Source organism: Pongo abelii, chromosome 1 (assembly GCF_028885655.2).
Source record: "Pongo abelii isolate AG06213 chromosome 1, NHGRI_mPonAbe1-v2.0_pri, whole genome shotgun sequence".
NCBI lineage: Eukaryota > Metazoa > Chordata > Mammalia > Primates > Hominidae > Pongo > Pongo abelii.
The window spans coordinates 27437544-27462242 of NC_071985.2; the positions used below are offsets into that span (position 1 = coordinate 27437544).

Below are 24699 nucleotides of genomic sequence, written 5' to 3' on the forward strand. Positions count from 1 at the left end.
CCCGCCTCTTAAAACCTTTCATTTCCTTTCCATTGTAGAAATCTATCCTCAAGGAAATAACTTCTCAGTGTTCCATCTGCTATTCTATCTGCTATTCTACTACTCCTCAAGGATTATTCAGGCCCCTTCTCTTCCCTACACATCAAGCTGGAGGATTTGCCCCCGCCCAGGACTGGCAAATTAGCTTTACTCAACATGCCCAGAGTCACAAAAACTAAAATACCTCTTAGTCTAAGTAGACACTTTCACTAGATAGGTAGAGGCCTTTCCTACAGGGTCTGAGAAGGCCACCGCAGTCATTTCTTCCCTTCTGTCAGACATAATTCCTCAGTTTAGCCTTCCCACCTCTATACAGTCTGATAACAGACCAGCGTTTATTAGTCAAATCAGCCAAGCAGTTTTTCAGGCTCTTAGTATTCAGTGAAAACTTTATATGCTTTATAGTCCTCTGTTTTCAAGAAAAGTAGAACGGACTAAAGGTCTTTTAAAAACACACCTCACCAAGCTCAGCCACCAACTTAAAAAGAACTGGACAATACTTTTACCACTTTCCCTTCTCAGAAGTCAGACCTGTCCTCAGAATGCTACAGGGTACAGCCCATTTAAGCTCCTGTATAGATGCTCCTTTTTATTAGGCCCCAGTCTCATTCCAGACACCGGACCAACTTAGACTATGCCCCCCCAAAAAACTTGTCATCCCTACTATTTTCTGTCTAGTCATACCCCTATTCTCCATTCTCAACTACTCATACATGCCCTGCTCTTGTTTACACTGCCAGTTTACACCGTTTCTCCAAGCCATCACAGCTGATATCTCCTCGTGCTATCCCCAAACTGCCACTCTTAACTCTTGAAGTAAATAAATAATCTTTGCTGGCAGGACTATGCTGAATCTCCTTAGGCACTCTAATCAGATGTCCTAGGTCCTCCCAATTCTTGGACCTTTTCCATTTAGTTTTTCAATTCATACAAAACCGTATCCAGGCCATCACCAATAATTCTACACGACAAATGTTTTTTCTAACAACCCCACAATATCTCCCCTTACCACAAAATCTTCCTTCAGCTTAATTTCTCCCACTTCAGGTTCCCACACCGCCCCTAATCCCACCTGAAGCAGCCCTGAGAAACATCGCCCATTCTCTCTCCATACCACCCCCCAAAAATTTTCGCCACCCCAAGACTTCAACACTATTTTGTTTTATTTTTCTTATTAATATAAGAAGGCAGGAATGTCAGGCCTCTGAGCCCAAGCCAAGCCATCGCATCCCCTGTGACTTGCCCGTATATGGCCAGATGGCCTGGAGTAACTGAAGAATCACAAAAGAAGTAAAAAGGCCCTGCCCCACCTTAACTGATGACATTCCACCATTGTGATTTGTTCCTGCCCCACCTTAACTGAGTGATTAACCCTGTGAATTTCCTTCTCCTGGCTCAGAAGCTCCCCCACTGAGCACCTTGTGACCCCCCGCCCCTGCCCACCAGAGAACAACCCCCTTTGACTGTAATTTTCCATTACCTTCCCAAATCCTATAAAACGGCCCCACCCCTATCTCCCTTCGCTGACTCTCTTTTCGGACTCAGCCCGCCTGCACCCAGGTGAAATAAATAGCCACGTTGCTCACACAAAGCCTGTTTGGTGGTATCTTCACACGGACGCACATGGAAGAGAGGAGCTCCAGTTTTGCTCTATGCCACAAACCACCCCCACTCTGCTCTCCTCTCCTCTCCAACCAATGCTTCCTGGCCCTCCACAAAGAGTGGGAGAGGCCAGCTCTAGGTGGGAGAGGATCTACAGGGTGTTGACGAAAAGAGTAGAACTCTGTAAAAGTATTTGAAGAGGTTTATTCTGAGCCAAATATGAGTGACCATGGACCGTGACACAGCCCTCAGGAGGTCCTGAGAACATGTGCCCAAGGTAGTCTGGGCGCAGCTTAGTTATATACATTTTAGAGAGGCATGAGACATCAATCAAATACATTTAAGAAATGTATTGGTTTGGTCCATAAAGGCAGAACATCTCAAAGGTGGGGGGCCTCCAGGCTATAGGTGAATTTAAATATTTTCTGGTTGACAATTGATTGAGTTTGTCTAAAGACCTGGGATAGACAGAAAGGGAATGTTCCGGTTAAGATAAAGACTGTGGAGACCAAAGTCTTTTTGAAGTGTTATAGTGGCTGCCCTTAGAGACAATAGGTGACAAATGTTTCCTATTCAGATTTTAGTTAATCTCTTTAGGATTGGGAGAGTCTGGAAGAAAAAGATCTAGCTATGTTAATAGAGATTCTTTACACATGCAAATTTTCCCCTACCAAGAAAAGCTTTGCAGGGCCATTTCAAAATATGGCAAAGAAACATGTTTTGGGGTAAAATATTTTGATTTTATCTTTGTCTCCTAATGTTATGCCAGAGTCAGATTGGAAAGTAAATCATTATATATAGGGTTAAATAAAACTCATCTAATGAGAATTTATGATTTGTAGGGCATGACTCCCCAGACCCCTTAGATAGGAATTTGGGCAAGATAAAAAAAAAATCAGAGTTTAGTCCTCAAGGGCTAGAGACCACTTACCTTACTCTCACCATCCTGGTTTAGATCAGTGATTTCCAGTTACCCATGTGATTTTCCAGAAACATTTACTTAATTCTTCCACAGCACCCTGAACATTTTAGCTCTTTTCTTGCCTGATCATAAACATTTCTACCCCGTCATCCATGTTAATTTGTGTTATTAATTTATTTTTCGCTTAAGAAGATAAATTTTACTTTAGATTCAGATGTTTAATGGAGGCACAGAGCCCTGATACTACCATTGTAAGCCTTTTCTCATTTACAAATGACCTCATTTACAAGTTTCATTTATAAATTACAAGTTTTTATTTATAAATTTCCTTCTTTATAAGTTGTCTCATTGTAAAATAAGGTTAATAATAAATAATAATAATTATTCACATTGTAATTACAAGCATTCAATGAAATGGTGCATATAAAGCACTTAGCACAGTGCCGGCCAGGTGCATGTGGCTAATACTCAATTAGTGGTAGATATGATTAATAATATTGTTACTCTGAAACTAACAGAACTAAACAGAAAACTGGGGAAACATTTGCATGGCATTCATGCTTGTGATATCTCCTTGACTTGTGTAAAATATGAAGATGTTTCCTCTGCGTTCCTGGACTGTTGGGGTTTTGTTTTCTGTGCCCCAATAGGAATATTGCCTATTTCTCAGTGTTGTGCAGATTTTAAAAGATAACATAGGCAAAGAGCCTGACAAAGAATAGGTGCTCAGAACACATTATTTTATCCTTATTTCCTCATTGGATTTACCCTTTGAGCTGCCTGCTTAAATCATGGTATTGACAAAATGAGTCAAACTCTGTAAAATATTTGAAGGGTTTTATTCTGAGCCAAATATGAGTTTCCATGGCCCATGAAACAGCCGTAAGAGATCTTGAGAACACGTGCCAAAGGTAGTCAGGCTACGGCTTGGTTTTATACATTTTAGGGAGACACAAGATGTTGATCAGTACTTTTAAGATGACATGGGTTTGGTCTGGAAAGGTGGACAAATCGAAGGTGTGGGGGGACTTCCAGGTTTTAGGTGGATTCAAAGATTTTCTGATTGGCAATTGGTTGAGTTTATCAAAAGACCTGGAATCAATAGAGGGGAATGACTGAGTTAAGGGGTTGAGGAGACCAAGGTTTTTATTATGCAGATGAAACCTCTAGGTAGCAGGCTTCAGAGATAATAGATAGTAAATGTTTCTTATAAGGCTTAAAAAGGTGCAAGACTCTTAATTCTCTCCTGGATCAGGAAAAAGACCTGGAAAGGGAAGGGGATTCTCTATAGAATGTAGATTTTTCCCACAAGAGACAACTTTGCAGGGCCATTTCAAAATATGTCAAAGAAATATATTTTGGGGTAAAATACTTCTATTTATTTCAAGGCCTGCTATCTATCATGTTGATATCTTACTGCTACAAAGAGTCTGTTTTGTCAATCTTAAGGTTGCTGTTTGAATGTAAATGCTGGTCAGATGTGCCTGAATTCCATAGGGAGGAGAGTGTAATGAGACATGCCTGACCACCTATTCCCATCATGGCCTGAACTAGTGTTTCAGTTTTAGTGTTTTAGAAGGCCCTTGGCTGAGAGGAGGGGGTCCATTCAGTGGTTGAGGGACTTAGAATTTTATTTTTGGTTTAATGATGGCAATTTGATTTCTATGTCCTAATTTGTTCTCTGAGATGGGGTTTCCACTTGGTTTCTTAATAAGATTCATTTAGTAGTCTCTAATTTGGTTGGAGACATTTCTTTCATTTTAATTCTCAGGAGCATTCTTTCTAGACTATTGGGTATCTCAAATGGCTTAAAATGTCAGGTTTCGGCCACAGGAATGTATTCTCTGTTTTTTTTTTTTTTTTATCAGAAAGTGGATGACACGTGTTTGCATGTCAGCAAACTCTCATTATTAAAAAGTTCCCTCTGTCCTTTAGTCTTTGACTGTCGCGAGCAAGGAGACCTTTGGCCAGGGGAATAAAGATGACTAATGATGGGGCTCAGGACATACTACCCCAAAATATGCCTTTTTGGCCTAAGGATTATTTTGAGTTATTTTGGGAAATAGCAAACACAGAGAAGCTTTGAAAACAAATTAGCTTTGAAAACAGAGTTATCATTTCATAAGATAAATTTACATCTGTAAAGAAAACCTCCATTGTAAGGGTGTCTCCTTTCTGCATCAGAAAGAAAAGAAGAACTAATTCCCTAGAGAAGGCATCAACTTAAATCTAGTTATTAAATATTACGCTTCTTTAACGGTGCTTTTCCTGGCCGACTTTTCTTTTTCTTTTTCTCTTTTTTTGAGATGGAGTCTTACTCTCTCACCCAGGCCGGAATGCAGTGGCGTGATCTTGGCCCACTGCAACCTCTGCCTCCCAGGTTCAAGCAATTCTCCTGCCTCAGCCTCCCGAATAGCTGGGATTACAGGCAACCACCACCACGCCTGGCTAATTTTTGTATTTTTAGTAGAGATGGAGTTTCACCATGTTGGCCAGACTGGTCTCAAACTCCTGACCTTGTGATCTGCCTGCCTCGGCCTCTCAAAGTGCCAGGACTACAGGTGTTAGCCACCATGCCCGGCCATGGCCAACTTTTCTTAATTGCATCATTCCCCTCAGCCTTCTCTCTTTGTTTCAGAGAAGGATAGTACTTAAGGGTGAGGTCTAGGATAATTCTTTGAGATCCGCTGCAGAGATTTACTCATTTCTCTGGGTTGTCTCCCATAGGTACACATTTTATCAGAATTCTGTTTGTTTTTTTCTTGTTAATTTGTCTTTTTTACAGAGAAGTTCAGAAAAAACTCATCAAGGTGAAAGATAAAATTTATTGTTTTCTCCCCTACACTTTCTGGAACTTGGGCTCTGAGGCTGCTCTGGCTTAATTGGTCAAGCATCTGGGTGCTGGGTCTGAGTTCAAATCCTGATCCTTCTTGCTGTGCAAGCTTGGGAGAATGATCTCACCAACCTTGCACAGGTACTGCCCATTTAAGATGTAGACCATAGTCCCTTTGTTACAGGACCTTGTATGGATTAAATGAGTTACTGGGTGAAAAGTGCTGAGAACAGTGCCTGTCGCAGAGTAACTGCTGTTATTGCAAGTAAAGAATCAGAACAATGCTAAATTCACAGTCAGCCTGGGAAAAATGTCAAAAGGAGTGCACATGAACGGTCAATGGACCAAAGACCCTTAGATTTGATAAAGATATGAGCTTTGTGTCTTATTTCCTAATGTTAAGTAAAAATTATGAAAGGCTATTGTTTTGTATTAGGCCCCAACAGACCAGACTAAAAATCAAAATGGAGTCACCCATGCCAAAGTTCCATATCACCAAACTGAAAATAAGTTGTTATTTCATCTTCCCCAAAATCAGGACAGAGCAATAACAGCCAATGTTCCAAGCCAACCAGTTTCAGTCTTTAATGAGCAGGATAACAAAGTTTTCTCTGTTTTAATCCTTACAACTAAAGTAACCTGACGTAACCAGATGCTAACAAATCTGTTATTTCTCTATTGTTCTGTTTCCTTGTTCTCACCTTGTAAGGGAGGTAACTTTCAAAGGACCAGTCCACATTTTGTTCTTTGCTTCTGGTTTCTTCAACCCCCTCTGTCTGTAAAATGAATCCCCTCTGCTCAACTCCTTGGGACCCTTATTCTATTTTATGGAATGAGACATTGCCCAGTCCTAGAATTGCAATAAAGCTAGTCGAGATCTTCAAACTAAACATGTAATTTTGTCCTTTGGCAAATCTGGTGACCACAAAGGGAACTGAAGGAGACTGCTGAAAACCCTGAGACCTTCTGAGAAACATAGGAAAAATGCTGTAATCCCTTTTGGAGGGGTGGGGGTGAAGGGGTTCCTCTGTCTTTCTCATGGAGCTTCAAGAGTCATAAGTAAGTTCCTCTCAGGTTGGAGCTCTGTTGTCTTTTGCATTTGAGCTCCCTGATATCTTTGGCCTTTGGGGTACAAAGGGTTAGTTTATATAGTGAAAGAGCACTTGACTGTGTGTTACCAAGGGTTGCTTTGTGCTGTGGCAGGGCACATGACCTTTTGGTTTGTGGTGACTGATGAGTCACTGGCAAAAAAGCTGCAGTTTTTAAGGTAACTGATGGCAGTTACAATAAGTAGTTATTACTGAAGGGGGGCTCTTTATTTTTTTCTCTTCTTATATGCTGAGGTCTTATAGCCAAATCCATGTCAGCTCTAAGAGACCCAAGATCATACATAAAAATGGGATCATTAATTTATAAATATCTGAGTACTTTGCCTTCTGGTGTACTTGCCTTTTTCATGTCTAGGAGCTATGACCTTGGAAGCTGCAAATATTTACAAAAGTGGCAAAATCTTACTAAAGATAATTCAGAATTAAAGGGCCATTATATGGAACATTCCAGATGAATAAGGCGGTTCATTTAACAAGCATACTTGAATCTCAAGTCTCTCAAATTTAGCAGAGAGAATGTCATTCTAATTATTAATAGCATTCAGAAGCCTCAAAGAGACAGAATTCTAACATTTTTAAAAATTAATTGTGAAGAACTAATAAAAAGCTAAAAAGTCTGGGTGCAGTGGCTCACGCCTGTAATCCCAGCACTTTGGGAGGCTGAGGTGGGCAGATCACGAGGTCAGGAGTTTGAGACAAGCCTGGCCAATATGGTGAAACCCTGTCTCTACTAAAAATACAAAAATTAGCTGGGCATAGTGACTTGCGCCTGTAGTCCCTGCTACTCAGGAGGCTGAGGCAGGTGAATTGCTTGAAACCCGGGAGGCAGAGGTTGCAGTGAGCCAAGTTCACACCACTTCACTCCTGCCTGGGCGACAGAGCGAGACTCCATCACACACATACAAAAAAGCTAAAAATGCAAGTTATCATCCACATCAAGGACAGTAATACTGACAGAATTCCTACTGCTCCTCTCTATCCCACTTTGCCTGAGTATTTAGTCTACTAACTCTCAGTCTGACTTGGCTTTCTTCTCTGAAAACAAAACAAAACAAAACAAAATAAAACCACAATTAAACAGTTTGCTTAAAGCCACTCAAAAATTCAGGAAATAATCCCAGAGTGACTTACACTCCCTAGGTGATAATAGAACTCAGCGACATAGTTAAAAATTTTGCTAAATCTAGGGAAGGCCTTCAAAAGGTTTCTGAAGAATTCAGGGTCTTAACTGAAATTTATGACCTCAAGATATTTGATCTTTACCAATTAATTCACATACTGGTGAAAACTGGGGAAGCCCAGAAATGGATAAAAGAGGCAGAATGGTATTACCGGACAAGCTCCTACCTGGTCCATGTATAGGCCTAGCAAAGCCTGAAAAATCACAATTGAGCATTTGAAAGCCATTTCCAATGTGTTTCAGCTCCATGCCAACCAACAACCTAGAATGGCCTTTGGGTCTACACCAGAGCACTTCTTCAATAAGCAACCCCTAAAACAGCAGTTGCTATCGGTGCAAACAACCAGGACATTGGGAAAGAGGCTACTCCCAAAATTTCAAGGAAAGTCCCTAAAAACAGGCTTTTCACTCCCTGATAATTTCCATGTTAACTATCAGGATTGATGGGCCTTAGAGGGAGCTGCTCTAACCTTCTACCAGTTGTTATCCAATCTAGGTAGACACCAGAGCCACTATTTCCATTTTCAACCCCACTATTATGGGACAACCACTCCTTTGGATAAAGAAGAAAATATATATTGTAGGGAATATGAAATCAAGTTCTATGCTTGAATCCAGGCATAGAAAATGCCTTTTTGCCATTGTTAGTTAAAAGGCTTCATCCTGAAGTCAGTAATCTAACCAACAAGTAAGATAAATTGAAAAGACTACCTATCAACTATATGGTCCAAAAAATTCAACTTTTGACATTTGGCTGGCTATTTTGAAACTTTGTGTAAAAGAGATTTATATCTATAATGAAAACCTCCATTTGTAAGGGCCTCTCCCTCTATTCACCTAAACCCCTAAAAACTTTACAATGGTGAAGACATGGGTATAAAGTTTACATAATAAACCCTACCTTTAAGGTGCTTTTCCTGGCCATTTTGTCTCAACTGGACCTATTATCTATGCTGTTCTTTGTCTGGGCAAGTAATGGTGTTGAGATCTGTTCTGTGCCTTTGAGATGTAAATTTTCTACTTTGTTTTACCTAAGAGTCGTGTCTTCGAAAGTGCAAATTTAGGGTTGCCTAATTATTATTTAGGGCAACGAAACAGATGATTGGGAGATTTATAGTATAAAATGGAGAGAGAAAGTATTTTAACACTGACAAATAAATAATCTTATAAAAGCTATAAGACCTGCTTCTGTCTGTGTGTCCATTTGTTCATATGCGTTACGTGTATGTGATATTTCTCTCCGAAAATATATTAACGAGCTGTAATTAATAGCTTAAAGAAAAAAGTAAACACTTTAAAATATTTTATCAGAAAAGTAGAAATTAACTCAGATGGCTTTTAGTGCATGTGACTTGGGTAAATCTGACTAGTTTAATATTTTTGCTTTAACAAAAACAGCTGTGTCTTCTGATCAACAAAATAGCCATGTATTTAACTTTAGGGTACTTGCTTAGGTGGCTACTACCTAACATTTGCTCACTGTAAAAATAGTTAACAGGGAAATAACTTGAGATGATGGCTAGTTTTCTTCAATGCCTCCTACAATTTTTATAAACAGTTCAAACATAAGTTTTAAAGATGAGTAAATTAGATGAATGTGAATGAGATAAAAGTTCATATGTAAGCTTTTTCAATGATTATGGACTGGGTGTGGTTGCATTTTGGGAGACCAAGGAAGGAAGATTGCTTGAGCCCAGGAGTTTGAGACCAGCCTGGGCAACATAGTGAGACCCTTCTCTACAAAAAAATTAAAAATTATTTGGGCATGGTGGTGAACATCTGTGGTCCTAGTTACTTGAGAGGCTGAGATGGGAGGATCACTTAGGCCTGGGAGTTTGAGGCTGCAGTGAGCTGTGATCACCCCGCTGAGCTCCAGCCTGGGTGACATAGCAAGACCCCATCTCAGATTAAAAAAAGGTCATGTTTTATAAAACTTCTCTCTTTAAAAATCGTCTTAAGAATCCCTTTTTTGGATAAATGAAATCTTAAATGTATGTTATATTGAATTAAGTAGTAAATATTTATTAAATGTCTGAGTCATTTCCAAAATAAGGTTAAATACTGAAACATTAATTGTTAACATAAGTTTATTTTTGGTTGCTTAAATTTATAAAATGACAAATTATATTTGAGCCTGATAGTAAATGTCACGCATGTCTGTATAGAAGACCACCTAAAACAGGTTTTGTGTGAGCGACAAGGCTGTTTATCCACTTGAGTGCAAATGGGCTGAGTCTGAAAAGAGAGTCAGCGAAGGGAGATAGGAGAGGGATAGCTTTATAGGACTTGGGTAGGCAGTGGAAAGTTACAGTTGAAGGTGGTTATCTGTAGTCAGCAGGGGAGGGGGTCACAAGGTGCATGGTGGGGAGATCATGAGACCCATTGTCCAGGAGAAGAATGTCATAACATCAATTGATCAGTTAGGGTAGGGCAGGAACAAGTCATAATGGTGGAATGTTGTAGGGTTGGTTAATCAGTAAAGGCAGAAACTGGCTGTTTCACTTCTTTTGTGGTTTTTTGGCTGCTCCAGACTTCTTGGCTCCTGCAGGCCATCTGGATGTATATGTGCAGGTCACAGGGGTTACAGTGGCTTAGTTCTGGCTCAAAGGGTTGACATTTTTGTCTTGTATTTATAAAACAAAAATTCATAAGGAAAGATAAATAATGTAAGTTCCTTCTGGGTTTTTCTGGAGGCTGATAGAGGCAATGTTTCTCAGGGTTGCTTCAAGCATGACCAAGGACTGCTTGTGGACACCTTAAAGAAAATTTAATTTTGTAATGAGTTAATCCAGTAAGTTTTGGGTCTAGAGCACATTTTTATGTGGCCACGAAGGTGCCAGTTAGCATATTTTTGAGATTGGAACTGCCCTAATAAAATAAGTTCACTAAAAACAGTAATCAGGCATATTAGCTTTAATGTAGGTGGTGATAAGTTTTTAGGCCAGGGAAGGAACAAGTTTTGTTTTTTTGTTGTTTTTTTTTAATATATTATACTTTAAGTTCTAGGGTACATGTGCACAATGTACATGTTTGTTACATAGGTATACATGTGCCATGTTGGTTTGCTGCACCCCGGGTCCAAGTGTTCTCATTGTTCAATTCCCACCTATGAGTGAGAACATGTGGTGTTTGGTTTTCTGTCCTTGTGATAGTTTGCTGAGAATGATGGTTTCCAGCTTCATCCATGTCCCTGCAAAGGACATAAACTCATCCTTCTTTATGGCTGCATAGTATTCCATGGTGTGTATATGTGCCACATTTTCTTAATCCAGTCTATCACTGACGGACATTTGGGTTGGTTCCAAGTTTTTGCTATTGTGAATAGTTCCACAATAAACATATGTGTGTATGTGTCTTTACAGTAGCGTGATTTATAATACTCTGGGCATATCCCCAGTAATGGGATTGCTGGGTCAAATGGTATTTCTAGTTTTAGATCCTTGAGGAATCACCACATCGTCTTCCACATCGTCTTCCAAATGGTTGAACTAGTTTACACTCCCACCAACAGTGTAAAACCGTTCCTATTTCTTCACATCCTCTCCACCAACTGTAGTTTCCTGATTTTTTAATGATCGCCATTCTAACTAGTGTGAGATGATATCTCATTGTGGTTTTGATTTGCATTTCTCTGATGACCAGTGATGATGAGCATTTTTTCACGTGTCTGTTGGCTGCATAAATGTCTACTTTGAGAAGTGTCTGCTCATACCCTTTGCCCACTTTTTGATGGGGTTGTTTTTTTTCTGGTAAATTTGTTTAAGTTATTTGTAGATTGTGGATATTAGCCCTTTGTCAGGGCTTTGTCAGGTAGATTGCAAATTTTTTCTCCCATTCTGTAGGTTGCCTGTTCCCTCTGATAGTAGTTTCTTTTGCTGTGCAGAAGCTCTTTAGTTTAATTAGATTTCATTTGTCTATTTTGGCTTTTGTTGCCATTGCTTTTGGTGTTTTAGTCACAAAGTCCTTGTCATGTCTGTGTCCTGAATGGTATTGCCTATGTTTTCTTCTAGGGTTTTTATGGTTTTAGGTCTAACATTGAAGTCTTTAATCCATCTTGAATTAATTTTTGTATAAGGTGTGGGGAAGAGATCCAGTTTCAGCTTCCTGCATATGGCTAGCCAGTTTTCCCAGCACCATTTATTAAATAGGGAATCCTTTCCTCATTTCTTGTTTTTGTCAGGTTTGTCAAAGATCAGATGGTGGTAGATGTGTAGTGTTATTTCTGAGGCCTCTCTTCTGTTCCATTGGTCTGTCTCTTTGTTTTGGTACAAGTACCATGCTGTTTTGGTTGCTGTAGCTATGTAGTATAGTTTGAAGTCAGGTAGGGTGATGCCTCCAGCTTTGTTCTTTTTGCTTAGGATTATCTTGGCAAGGCAGGCTCTTTTTTGGTTCCATATGAACTTTAAAGTAGTTTTTTTCCAATTCTGTGAAGAAAGTCATTGGTAGCTTGATGGGGATGGCATTAAATCTATAAATTACCTTGGGCAGTATGGCCATTTTCATGCTATTGATTCTTCCTATCCATGAGCATGGAATGTTTTTCCATTTAGTTTTGTTCTCTTTTATTTCGTTGAGCAGTGGTTTGTAGTTCTCCTTGAAGAGGTCCTTCACATCCCTTGTAAGTTGGATTCCTAGGTATTTTATTCTCTTTGTAGCAACTGGGAATGGGAGTTCTCTCATGATTTGGCTCTCTGTTTGTCTGTTATTGGTGTATAAGAATGCTTGTGATTTTTGCACATTGATTTTGTATCCTGAGACTTTGCTGAAGTTGCTTATCAGCTTAAGGAGATTTCCAGTTGAGACAATGGGGTTTTCTAAATATACAATCACGTCACCTGCAAGCAGGGACAATTTGACTTCCTCTTTTCCTAACTGAATACCCTTTATTTCTTTCTCTTGCCTGATCACCCTGGCCAGAACTTCCAACACTGTAGAAGTGGTGAGAGAGGGCATCCCTCTCTTGTGCCACTTTTCAAAGGGAATGCTTCCAGTTTTTGCCCATTCAGTATGATATTGGCTGTGTGTTTGTCATAAATAGCTCTTATTATTTTGAGATATGTTCCATCAATACCTAGTTTATTGAGAGTGTTTAGCATGAAGAGCTATTGAATTTTGTCAAAGGCCTTTTCTGCATCTATTGAGATAATCATGTGTTTTTTGTCGTTGGTTCTGTTTATGTGATGGATTAGGTTTATTGATGTGCATATGTTGAACCAGCCTTGCATCCCAGGGATGAAGCCGACTTGATCATGGTAGATAAGCTTTTTGATATGCTGCTGGATTCGGTTTGCCAGTATTTTATTGAGGATTTTTGCATCGATGTTCGTCAGGGCTATTGGTTTAAAATCCTCTTTTTTTGTTGTGTCTCTGCCAGGCTTTGGTATCAGGATGATGTTGGCCTCATAAAATGAGTTAGGGAGGATTCCCTCTTATTCTGTTGATTGGAATAGTTTCAGAAGGAATGGTACCAGCTCCTCTTTTCACTTCTGGTAGAATTAGGCTCTGAATCCGTCTGGCCTTGGACTTTTTTTGGTTGGTAGGCTGTTAATTATTGCCTCAATTTCAGAACATGTTATTGATCTATTCAGAGATTCAATTTCTTCCTGGTTTAGTCTTAGGAGGTTGTATGTGTCCAGGAATTTATTCATTTCTTCTAGGTTTTCTGGTTTATTTGCATAGAGGTGTTTAAAGTATTCTCTGATGGTAGTTTGTATTTCCGTGGGATTGGTGGTGATATCCCCTTTATCATTTTTTATTGCATCTGTTTGATTCTTCTCTCTTTTCTTCTTTATTAGTCTGGGTAGCGGTCTATCAATTTTGTTGATCTTTTAAAAAAACAGCTCCTGGATTCATTGATTTTTTGAAGGTTTTTTTGTGTCTCTATCTCCTTCAGTTCTGCTCTGATCTTAGTTATTTCTTGCCTTCTGCTAGTTTTTGAATTTGTTTGCTCTTGCTTCTCTAGTTGTTTTAGTTGTGATGTTAAAGTGTCAGTTTTAGATATTTCCTGCTTTCTCTTGTGGGCATTTAGTGCTATAAATTTCCTTCCACACATTGCTTTAAATGTGTCCCAGAGATTCTGGTACATTGTGTCTTTGTTCTCATTGGTTTCAAATAACTTATTTATTACTGCCTTCACTTCATTATTTACCCAGTAGTCATTCAGGAGCAGGTTGTTCAGTTTCCATGCAGTTGTGTGGTTTTGAGTGAGTTTCTTAATCCTGAGTTCCAGTTTGATTGCACTGTGGTCTGAGACACAGTTTGTTGTGATTTCTGTTCTTTTACATTTGCCGAGGAGTGCTTTACTTCCAACTGTGTGGTTGATTTTGGAATAAGTGTGATGTGGTGCTGAGAAGAATGTATATTCTGTTGATTTGGGATGGAGAGTTCTGTAGATATCTATTAGGTCTGCTTGGTGCAGAGCTGAGTTCAAATTCTGGATAACCTTGTTAACCTTCTGTCTTGTTGATCTGTCTAATATTGACTGTGGGGTGTTAAAGTCTCCCATTATTATGGTGTGGGAGTCTAAGTCTCTTTGTAGGTCTCTGAGGACTTGCTTTATGAATCTGGGTGCTCCTGTATTGGATGCATATATATTTAGGATAGTTAGCTCGTCTTGTTGAATTGATCCTTTTACCATTATGTAATGTCCTTGTCTCTTTTGATCTTTGTTGGTTTAAAGTCTGTTTTATCAGAGACTGGGATTGCAATTCCTACTTTTTTATGCTTTCCATTTGCTTTGTAGATCTTCCTCCATCCCTTTATTTTGAGCCTATGTGTGTCTCTGCATGTGAAATCGATCTCCTGAATGCAGCACACTGATGGGTCTTGACTCTTTATCCAATCTGCCAGTTTGTGTCTTTTAATTGGAGCATTTAGCCCATTTACATTTAAGTTTAATATTGTTATGTGTGAATTTTATCCTGTCATTATGATGTTAGCTGGTTATTTTGCTCATTAGCTGATGCAGTTTCTTCCTAGCCTTGATGGTCTTTACAATTTGGCATGTGTTTGCAGTGGCTGGTACTGGTTGTTCCTTTCCATGTTTAGTGTTTCCTTCAGGAGCTCCTGTAAGGCAGGCCTGGTGGTGACAAAATCTCTTAGCAGGTGCTTGTCTGTAAAGGATTTTATTTTTCCTTCACTTATAAAGCTCAGTTTGACTGGATATGAAATTCTGGGTTGAAAATTCTTTTCTTTAAGAATGTCGAATATTGGCCCCCTCTCTCTTCTGGCTTGTAGAGTTTCTGCCGAGAGATCAGCTGTTAGTCTGGTGGGCTTCCCTTTGTGGGTAACCCGAACTTTCTCTCTGGCTGCTGTTAACATTTTTTCCTTCATTTCAACTTTGGTGAATCTGACAATTATGTGTCTTGGAGTTGTTCTTCTCGAGGAGTATCTTTGTAGTGTTCTCTGTATTTCCCGAATTTGAATGTTGGCCTGCCTTGCTAGGCTGGGGAAGTCCTCCTGGATAATATCCTAAAGAGTGTTTTCCAACTTGGTTCCATTCTCCCTGTCACTTTCAGGTACACCAATCAAATGCAGATTTGGTCTTTTCACATAGTCCCAAGTTTCTTGGAGGCTTTGTTCATTTCTTTTTACTCTTTTTTCTCTAAACTTCTCCTCTGGCTTTATTTCATTAATTTGATCTTCAATCACCGATACACTTTCTTCCACTTGATCGAATCAGCTATTGAAGCTTATGCATGTATGACATAGTTCTCATGCCATGGTTTTCAGCTCCATCAGGTCATTTAAGGTCTTCTCTATGCTGTTTATTCTAGTTAGCCATTCATCTAATCTTTTTTCAAGGTTTTTAGCTTCCTTATGATGGGTTCGAAAAAAACAGGAAGTTTGTTATTACCGACCTTCTGAAGCCTACTTCTGTCAGCTTGTCAAAGTCATTCTCCATCCAGCTTTGTTCCATTGCTGGCAAGGAGCTGCGATCCTTTGGAGGAGAAGAGGCACTCTGATTTTTAGAATTTTCAGCATTTCTGCTCTGGTTTCTACCCATCTTTGTGGTTTTATCTATCTTTGGTCTTTGATGTTGGTGACCTACAGAAGGGGTTTTGGTGTAGATGTCCTTTTTGTTGATGTTGGTGCTGTTCCTTTCTGTTTGTTAGTTTTCCTTCTAAGAGTCAGGTCCCTCAGCTGCAGGTCTGTTGGAGTTTGCTGGAGGTCCACTCCAGACCCTGTTTGCCTGGGTATCACCAGTGGAGGCTCAGTTGGAAATGCAGACATCATTGTGTTCTGCGTTGATTATGCTGGGAGCTGCAGACTGGAGCTGTTCCTGTTTGGCCATCTTAGGAATAATGTTTTATGTACCAAAGCTTTTTGTCCCCATTTCCCATCATATGAATAGGATTTCCTGTTGTCAAGCCAATGATCTATTATATCACCCTTTTCCCATAGGTGTGAGTGGCGGTCTGAATGGAGAAGTTCAATAGCTCTGATTGCAGATCCTATGCAGGAGAGATAATAAGTAAAATATTCTTTGTCTCCTGGATTAAGCTGCAGCTGGCAAAGAGAGAAATGTCCTAAGCCTTATAACAACCAACGGCATACTCTTTGTTGTCCTGGATGCCGGTCTGGTGGCTGAATATGTGGAACTGGCCCTGTATACCCATACTGTTGTCTATTTCTAAAAGAGTAGGCTTGAGGACACCATGGGCAATAGTTACTGTTGGGGTTTCAATAAAGAGTGAATAGAGCTGGAGGAGTCGATGGGCAGACAATAAGTGTGAAAGGTGCAAGGAGGATATTAACACTTGAAGGTTTTGAGAACTATAGAGGGTAAGTGGAGCATAGCTTGTGATTTTGAAGGCCTCTAGAAGTATTAAAGTGGTGGCTGCCACCACTTGTAGACATGAGGGCCAGCTAGAACTGTGAGGTCAAGTTGTTTGGATAGAAAGGCTATAGGTTTTGGGCCTGGCTCCTGTGTGAGAACTCCAGCCGCACAACCTTGTATTTCAGCTGTGTGTAAGGAAAAAGTTTGGGATGAGTCAGGGAGTGCTAGTGTGGGAGCTGTTTCTAGGGCCTTTTTGAGAGAATGAATGAAAGAATGAGGAAAGGACTTAGGGTCTTTGGGATGAGCTAAATTGTCTTTAGTGAGCTTGTAAAGTGGTTTGGTTAGGATGGCAAAGCCTGGTATCCAGAGTTGGAAGTATCCAACAATGCCTAAGAAGGAAAGGAGTTGTTGCTTGGTGGTAGGGATTGGGGTCTGGGAGATTAACTGAACGTGGTCTGCAGGAAGAGCACATGTATGTTGATGGAGGACTATGCCAAGATGTGTAACACTAGGGGAAGAAATTTGAGCCTTAGAGATGGATACTCAGTACCCCTTCAAGTAGAGATGCTGAAGAAGTAAGATAGTGTCCTGCTGGGAAGATTGGTAAGAGGGGCTGCAAAGAAGAAGGTCATCAACATATTGAATAAGGTGGGAGGTAGATGGGCAAAAAGAAAGTAAGTCATGAGAGAGAGCCTGACCGAAGTAGTATGGGCTGTCCCTAAAACCTCGGGGTAGGACAGTCCAGGTGAGTTGCTGGGACTGGTGGGTGTCAGGGTCAGTCCAAGTAAAGATGAAAAAATGTTGGGAGGAGAGATGTAAAGGGATAGTAAAGAAGGCGTCTTAGAGGTCAATAACTGAATAATGAGTTGTGGCAGCGGGTATTGAAGACAGGACAGTGTAAGGGTTTGGCACTATAGGATGGATGGGAATGACGATTTGACTAATAAGGCAAAGATCCTGAAACAACCTGTAAGACTTGTCTGGTTTTTGTACAGGTAGGATAGAGGAGTTGTAAGGAGAATTTGTAGGCTTTAAAAGGCCATGTTGTAACAGGTGAGTGATAATAGGCTTCAGTCCTCTTAGAGCCTGCTGTGGGATGGGATACTGGTATTGAGCAGGGTAAAGGTGATTAGGTTTTAATGGAATGGTAAGGGGTGCATAGTCGGTTGCCAAAGAAGGAGTAGAGGTATCCCATACTTGTGGATTAAGGTGGGGAGACACAAGGGGAGGATGCAAAAGAGGCCTTAAATTGGGCAAAAGGGCAGCAATGAGGTGTGGCTGTAGCCCAGGAATAGTCAGGGAAGCAGATAATTTGGTTAAAATGTCTCAGCCTAATAAGGGAAGTAGGCAGGTGGGGATAATTAAAAAAGAGTGTATAAAAGAATGTTGTCCAAGTTGACACCAGAGTGGGGGAGCTTTAAGAGGTTTAGAAGCCTGGCCGTCAATATCCACAACAGTATGGGGGCAAGGGAAACAGGCCCTTGAAAAGAAGGTAATGTGAAGTGGGTAGCCCCTGTATCAATTAAAAAGGGTTAGTCTCCACTGTAAGAGCTACCTGAAGCTCAGCATCTGTGATAGTCCAGGGGGCTTCCGAGGTGATCAGGCAGTGTCAGTCTTCAGCCGCTAAGCTGAGGAGATCTGGGAAGCAGTCAGCCAGAGAACCTGAGGTTTTTGTTCCAGCATGTCTAGGAGTGGCTATAATCCTAGTTGGACAGTCTGATTTCTAGTGGGGTCCCACACAGACAGGACAAGGCTTAGGAGGAATCCTGTGCTGCAGGCATTCCGAGGCCCAGTGGCTGAGTTTTTGGCATTTGAAGCAAGGTCCACGAGGAGATTTTAAAGAAGTGCCTGGAGGCTGTGGTTTGGTTGTTCTGAAGTTTTTGTGTGCTGAAGGCGTGGCTGGGGTTTGTCTTACAGTGGAGGCAAGCAGTTGCAGCTCTGAAATACATTGCTGCTTGGCTGACTCTTCTCTATTGTTGAACACCTAGAAGGCGAGGTTAGTTAAGTCTTGTTGTGGGGTTTGAGGGCTGGAATCTAGTTTTTGGAGTTTTTTCCTAATGTCGGGAGCAGACTGGGTAATAAAATGCATATTGAGAATGAGACAGCCTTCTGGCCCTTCTGGGTCCAGGGCTGTAAAATGTCTAAGGGTAGCTGCCAAGTGGGCCATGAACTGGGCTGGGTTTTCATCCTTACCTTGGGTGGCTTCTTTAAGCTTGTCATAATTAACAGCTTTGTATGCTGCCTTTTTGAGCCCTTCAACTAGGCAAGAGACCATGTAATCTCACCTAGCTGTACCTCTGGAGCCTGTTTGGTATTCCCATTGGGGATCCTCTCAGGGAACTGCCCTGGTGCCTTCTTGGAGGCCTGGCTCATGACTCCGGCAGTTGTCAGCATGAGATTGGGCTAGGTTATAAACTCTTTCTCACTCATCTGGGAAGAGGGTAGAGGTCAGAATGATGTTTAAGTCACTCCAGATTAAATTGTAGGACTGAGTTAAGTATTAGAATTCCTGTATATATTTAGTGGGGTCTGATGAGAAAGAGCCCAAATGCTGACTGATTTGGGAAAGGTCTGATAGAGAAAAAGGTACATGAACCCTTAGTATGCCCTCAGCTCCAGCCACCTCTCTAAGAGGAAATTGTTGGGCAGGTGGGGGAGAGCTAGTCATGGAATGAAACTGTAAGCTTAACCGAGTGTGAGGAGGAGAGATGATAGAAGAATTATAAGGTGGGGGAGCAGAGGCTAAGGAAGAATTGGGACTTGATTTAGCATGCTGAGGAGTAGTCTGGGGAGTGGGAGAAAGGTCAGAGTGGTCTGAAAAAAGAAGGATTCAGAAGACTCTGAGGTTGAGGTAGAGACTGAAGAAATGGACAGGAGAGAAAGAAGAAAGATTTGGGGTGAGTCGCATTGGGAGCAGAGGCTAAGGAGGGAACAAAGTGTAAAAAATGCTTGGACGTAAGACATCTCAGACCATTTACCCAATTTTCGACAAAAATTATCCAGGTCTTACAGGATGGAGAAATCAAAAGTGCCATTTTCTGGCCATTTGAAACCATTGTTGAGTTTGTATTGGGGCCAAGCAGTATTGCAGAAGAAAAAAAGATGTCTAGGTTTTAGGTTAGGTGTTAGTTGAAGAGGTTTTAAATCTTTAAGAACACAGGCTAAGGGGGAAGAGGGAGGAATGGTGGGTGGAAGGTTGCCCATAGTGAAGGAGGTAAATTTGAAGAGAAAGGTAAAGACAGAGAAGGGGAGGTGGGCAGCTACCAGGCTTTCAGTAGGCATCCCTGACTGAGTCCTGGGTTGCAATGTGGGTGAGCAGCCAAAGCAGGTGTCCCTGCAATTGGCTTGCCACCAGGGGAGTGTGGGTGAATGATCAAGGCAGGCATCCCTGCAGTGATCAGACAACAATGGAATCTGGGTCAATGATCAAAGCAGTTGTCCCTGCAATGATCGGACACCAAGGGAAGACTGTCTTCCTGGGTCCGTGACTGACGTTGGAGTTTTTGAATCCACAGACAAAATGTGTCTCCCTTGTCTCTACTAGAGAGGAAAAGGAGCTGAAATTGAAAGGAGAGAGAAATGGAAGGGTAGTGAGAGAGGCTGGAGAACAGAGTAAAAAAGACCAGTTACCTGATTTGAAGTTGGTGAGATGTTCCCTGGGCTGGTCTGAGGACCCGGGGTTGCAGGTGGATCTCCTCATGGAGAGAGGGCAAGGACATGGGACCGGTCTCCTGAAGGAGTCCCTGTGTCCTGGGTTTTGGCACCAAGTGTCATGCATATCCATATACAAGACCACCTAAACAGGCTTTTTGTGAGCAACAAGGCTGTTTATTCACTTGGGTACAAATGGGCTGAGCCCGAAAAGAGAGTCAGTGAAGGGAGATAGGAGAGGGACAGCTTTACAGGACTTGGGTAGGCAGTGGAAAGTTACAGTTGAAGGTGGTTATTCATTGTCAGCAGGGGAGGGGGTCATAAGGGGCATGGTGGGGAGATCATGAGACCCATTGTCCAGGAGAAGAATGTCATAACGTTGATTGATCAGTTAGGGTAGAGCAGGAACAAGTCATAATGGTGGAATGTTGTAGGTTTGGTTAATCAGTTAAGGCAGAAACTGGCTGTTTCACTTCTTTTGTGGTTTTTTGGCTGCTCCAGACTTGTTGGCTCCTGCAGGCCATCTGGATGTATATGTGCAGGTCACAGGGGTTACAATAGCTTAACTCCGGCTTAGAGGCCTGACAGTAAATATTGCTGTTTTACGTTAATTAATTTTTCTATGAGGAAGCATATATTACTAAAACCTACAAAATGTATTTTGCAAAATGTTGTAGATGACAGTTCAAAATCTTTTTAGATTTTCACTAAAAAGGCTACTAAGAGTTACAAATTTTAATTAATATATGTAATTCTGTATGCAAAGTACACGAAAAGTAAGATATGTTTTGGTGATAAATTAAAAAAAACTTAGAGATATATTTTTGTTGGAAAAAGTAATTTTGCTTAATTTTGAGGTTATTTAAAGGTTATTTCAAAATATAAATATAAGAAGGAAATAAAAAGGCACAAATAAACCAGTAAGTAGAAGAAACAGATGCAAAAAGTTATGTATGAGGTTGTATTTTAGGAAAAAAATGAAAAGTGAAAGAGAGTAATTTTTTTTGTATGAGAGAAGTTTGTGTGGTCAAAATAATAAGAAAAAAAGAGAAGTAAGTTTTTGGCCTAAGGTAGAATGATTTGTTGTCCCAATAGGATAGGAAAAAGAAATAGAGGACAAAACTGAAGGTCTAAGCAAATTGTAGAAGGTTTGTAAAGAATGAATCTTATTAAAAAAAATCTTGCACTGGTTACAGGGTGCAGCTCCTCTGCCTTCAGAAAGAAGCAGGAAGAATGGGAAGGACTGCATCTTGTGGTTTGAGTGCTGGGTCAGCCATAATAAAATAGAGCACCAGGTAGATTTCTAAGGTATTTGACTCTTGTCTCTGACTCACAGACAGCACCTCTGAAACCACCTTGGACCTGGGGGAACTTGCTGCCCTGAAGGGGAGGATACAGTCATGGCTGATATTGTCACCTGCTGATTGTAGGGCCTCAGGGCTTTGAGCAAACATAGGCAGTAGCCAGGGAATGGTTATAGCAGGCCTTGGGTTTCAGGTCTGACCTATTGCAGTCACAGTGGTGGTGGCCACAGGGGTGCTTGTGACACTTCACTCCCAGCTTTATGTGGCTCAGAATAGAGAGAAGACTCCATTTGTTTGGGAGAAAGCAGGAGAAGAGAACAAGAGTCTCTACCTGGTAATCCAGAGAATTCTTCCAGATCTGGTCTAAGACCATCAAGATGGTACCTCTACAAGCCTGGAAGAACCACAGTGATACTGGACTTGGGGTGCCCCATAAAGCAGACACAGCTTAGATCACAATACCAAAGTCCTTTCAAATATCTGGAAAACTTTTGTAAGAAGGATGGCTACAAACAAGCCTAGATAGTAAGACTACAATAAATACCTAATTCCTGAATGACCAGACACTAAAGAACTTCTGTTAGCATCAACATCATCCATGAAAACATGACCTCACCAAATGAACTAAATAAGACACCAGGGACCAATCCTGGACAAACAGATATGTGACCTTTCAGGTAGAGATTTCAAAATAGCTGTGTCAAGGTAATGCAAAGAAATTCAAGATCACACAAAGGAGTTCAGAATTCTATCAGATACATTTAACAAAGAGATTGAAATAATTAGAATCAGGCCAAAATTCTGGAGCTGAAAAATGCAATTGGCATACCGAAGAATACATCAGAGTCCTTTTGTAGGAGAATTGATCAAGGAGAAGAAAAGGATCCTAAAAGCAGCAAGAGAAAAAAACCAAATAATATACAACGGAGCTCCAATAGTCTGGCTGCCAAAAGTCTGACAGCAGATTTTTCAGTGGAAACCATACAGGCCAGGAGAGAGTAGCCTGACATATTTAAAGTGCTAAAGAAAAAAACGTTTACCCTAGAATAATAGTATATCCAGTGAAAATGTCCTTCAAACATGAAGGATAAATATTTTCCCAGACAAACAAAAGCTGAAGGATTTCATCAACACCAGACCTGTTCTATTTTTCTCTGATATAAATATAGTGACTTCTGCTCTTTTTTGGTTTCCACTGGCATGGAATATCTTTTTCCATCCCTTTATTTTCAGTCTGTGTGTGTCTTTACAGGTGAAGTATGTTTCTTGCAGGCAACAAATCAATGGATTTTGTTTTTTCATCCATTCAGCCTGTCTATGTCTTGATTAGAGAGTTTAGTCCATTTACATTCAATGTTATTATTGATAAGTAAGAACTCATTCCTGTGATTTTGTTATTTGTTTTCTGGTTATTTTGTGGTCTTCTCTTCCTTCTTTCTTTCTTTCCTGTCTTCCTCTAGAGAAGGTGATGTTCTCTGGTGATATGATTTAACTTCTTGCTTATTATTTTTTGTGTGTGTCCATTGTATGGTTTTTGGTTTGAGGTTGCCACGAGGCTTACAAATACTCTTATAATCCATCATTTTTATATGATAACAACTTTACATTATTTGCATAAACAAGCAAACAAGCAAAAAGAAAACGAATAAAAACTCTACACCTTACTTTTGTCCCCCTGCTTTTTAACTTTTTATTGTTTCTATTTATATCTTGTTGTACTGATTAGGTCTTGACAAAATACACTGATGCAAAGTGACCAGTGATTCTATTTCAATCAAGCATTTTTAACCTTTGATATTTTTAACAAACTTCCCAAAATCAAATTCTAAAATTAAGAATTTTTGACCTCAAATTAACTATTAGACATTCTAGAAAAACCCCTAAATGTCCAAAAGAGAGACTTTAAGCCAATTAGGCTCCTTCAATTATGTCAAATTATATAGAAAACATTATCAAAGAAGAAATAACATTTATGCTTATTTGAGTTATATTTGTATGGCTGTTATTAATATGTTTTCCTAACTTGCATAATATTTGTAGATATCAATTATGTTATCAATCTTGTTTGGTTATTATGTTAACATGTTGTATGCCACAGAACTAAACAAATTTCTTTGTCAATTGCATTATTATTATAACAAACTCTCATCAGGCTGTTAACCATGGCCAGTTAAAGTTATGTTGTCCTTAATTAATTGCTTTATTCCAGTGGCTTTCTGAAAGCTTTTTGCAAGTAATTCTAATCCTCAGATGTGTGCCTTTAAGGAGGTTTATAGAAAGAATGGAAAGAACACTAACAAGTACAGGTGTCTGATTGCTTTGAGATACCACTGGACTGAGTAACAGTTTTGAGAACTTTAATGAAGAAACCAATGAATTCATGAAACTGTTAACGAAGATCAAACACAGCAAGAATTAATTACATGAGACTGAATGAACTGATGAGGAAGAATTATGGGTTTTTACAACTTTTTAATTTAAAACATTGCTAGCTCTGTTAATGTTTTGCTTTCCAGACTTAAGGAAACTATTGTTTTTTTTCTTTTAAACTATCAATGGCTTACAGCAGTTTGGTAAATAATACTTTTCCAAATAAAAATGAGACATTTGCTTTTGTTTCTTACCCAATCCCTCCAATATGCAATGGCATGATCTTGGCTCATTTCGACCTCTGCCTCCCGGGTTAAAGCAATTCTCCTGACTCAGCCTCCCAAGTAGCTGGGATTACAGGCATGCACCACCACGCCCAACTAATTTTTTGTTATCTTTAGTAAAGATGGGGTTTCACCATGTTGGCCAGGCTGGTCTCAAACTTCTGACCTCGTGATCTGCCCACTTCAGCATCCCAAAGTGCTGGGATTACAGGCATGAGCCACCATGCCTGGCCCCCTCAAAATTTTTTTGTTTGTGAATGTTCTTATTATGATGGCAATATGGCTCTTTATATAAGTTCACAAAAATTTCCTCTCTTCATAAAAGGATGCTATTGGAAACATTGGTTACATCATAGAGGCTTTGACTGGAATATCATATTTGAAAATGTACGTAAAATGCCTAGCTTTAAGTGTTCACACCATTACAGTGAGTGAACAAAAAGTTGTCACTTTCTGGCAGGCCCAGGAACCTCAAGATATTAGATACTTCAGGCAAGGTCTGATCTGCTTTGGTTTGGCTTCCTAGTGTCAGGAGATTTTTAAAAGTCTAATTTGAGATTCCTTGTCAAAATTTCCAGCAAAGAAAATTTAAAAGGAAACTATGTGATTATGCATGCTGCACTTAG

At 40.2% G+C, this 24699-nt stretch overlaps 2 long non-coding RNA genes across 2 annotated transcripts in view; one reads left to right on the forward strand and one right to left on the reverse strand.

The window, feature by feature from the left end:
- Positions 1-20176, reverse strand: part of LOC129060150 (uncharacterized) — a 30328-nt gene extending 10152 nt beyond the window's left edge. The window contains exon 1 of the long non-coding RNA XR_008526600.2: positions 20095-20176. This is a non-coding gene — a long non-coding RNA (uncharacterized LOC129060150). The remainder of the gene's footprint in view (positions 1-20094) is intronic.
- LOC134760769 (uncharacterized) lies at positions 18283-24030 on the forward strand. The gene is made up of 2 exons (XR_010138727.1): positions 18283-18460; positions 21312-24030. It is a non-coding gene; the product is annotated as an uncharacterized LOC134760769 (long non-coding RNA).
- Positions 24031-24699: the final 669 nt, after the last annotated feature.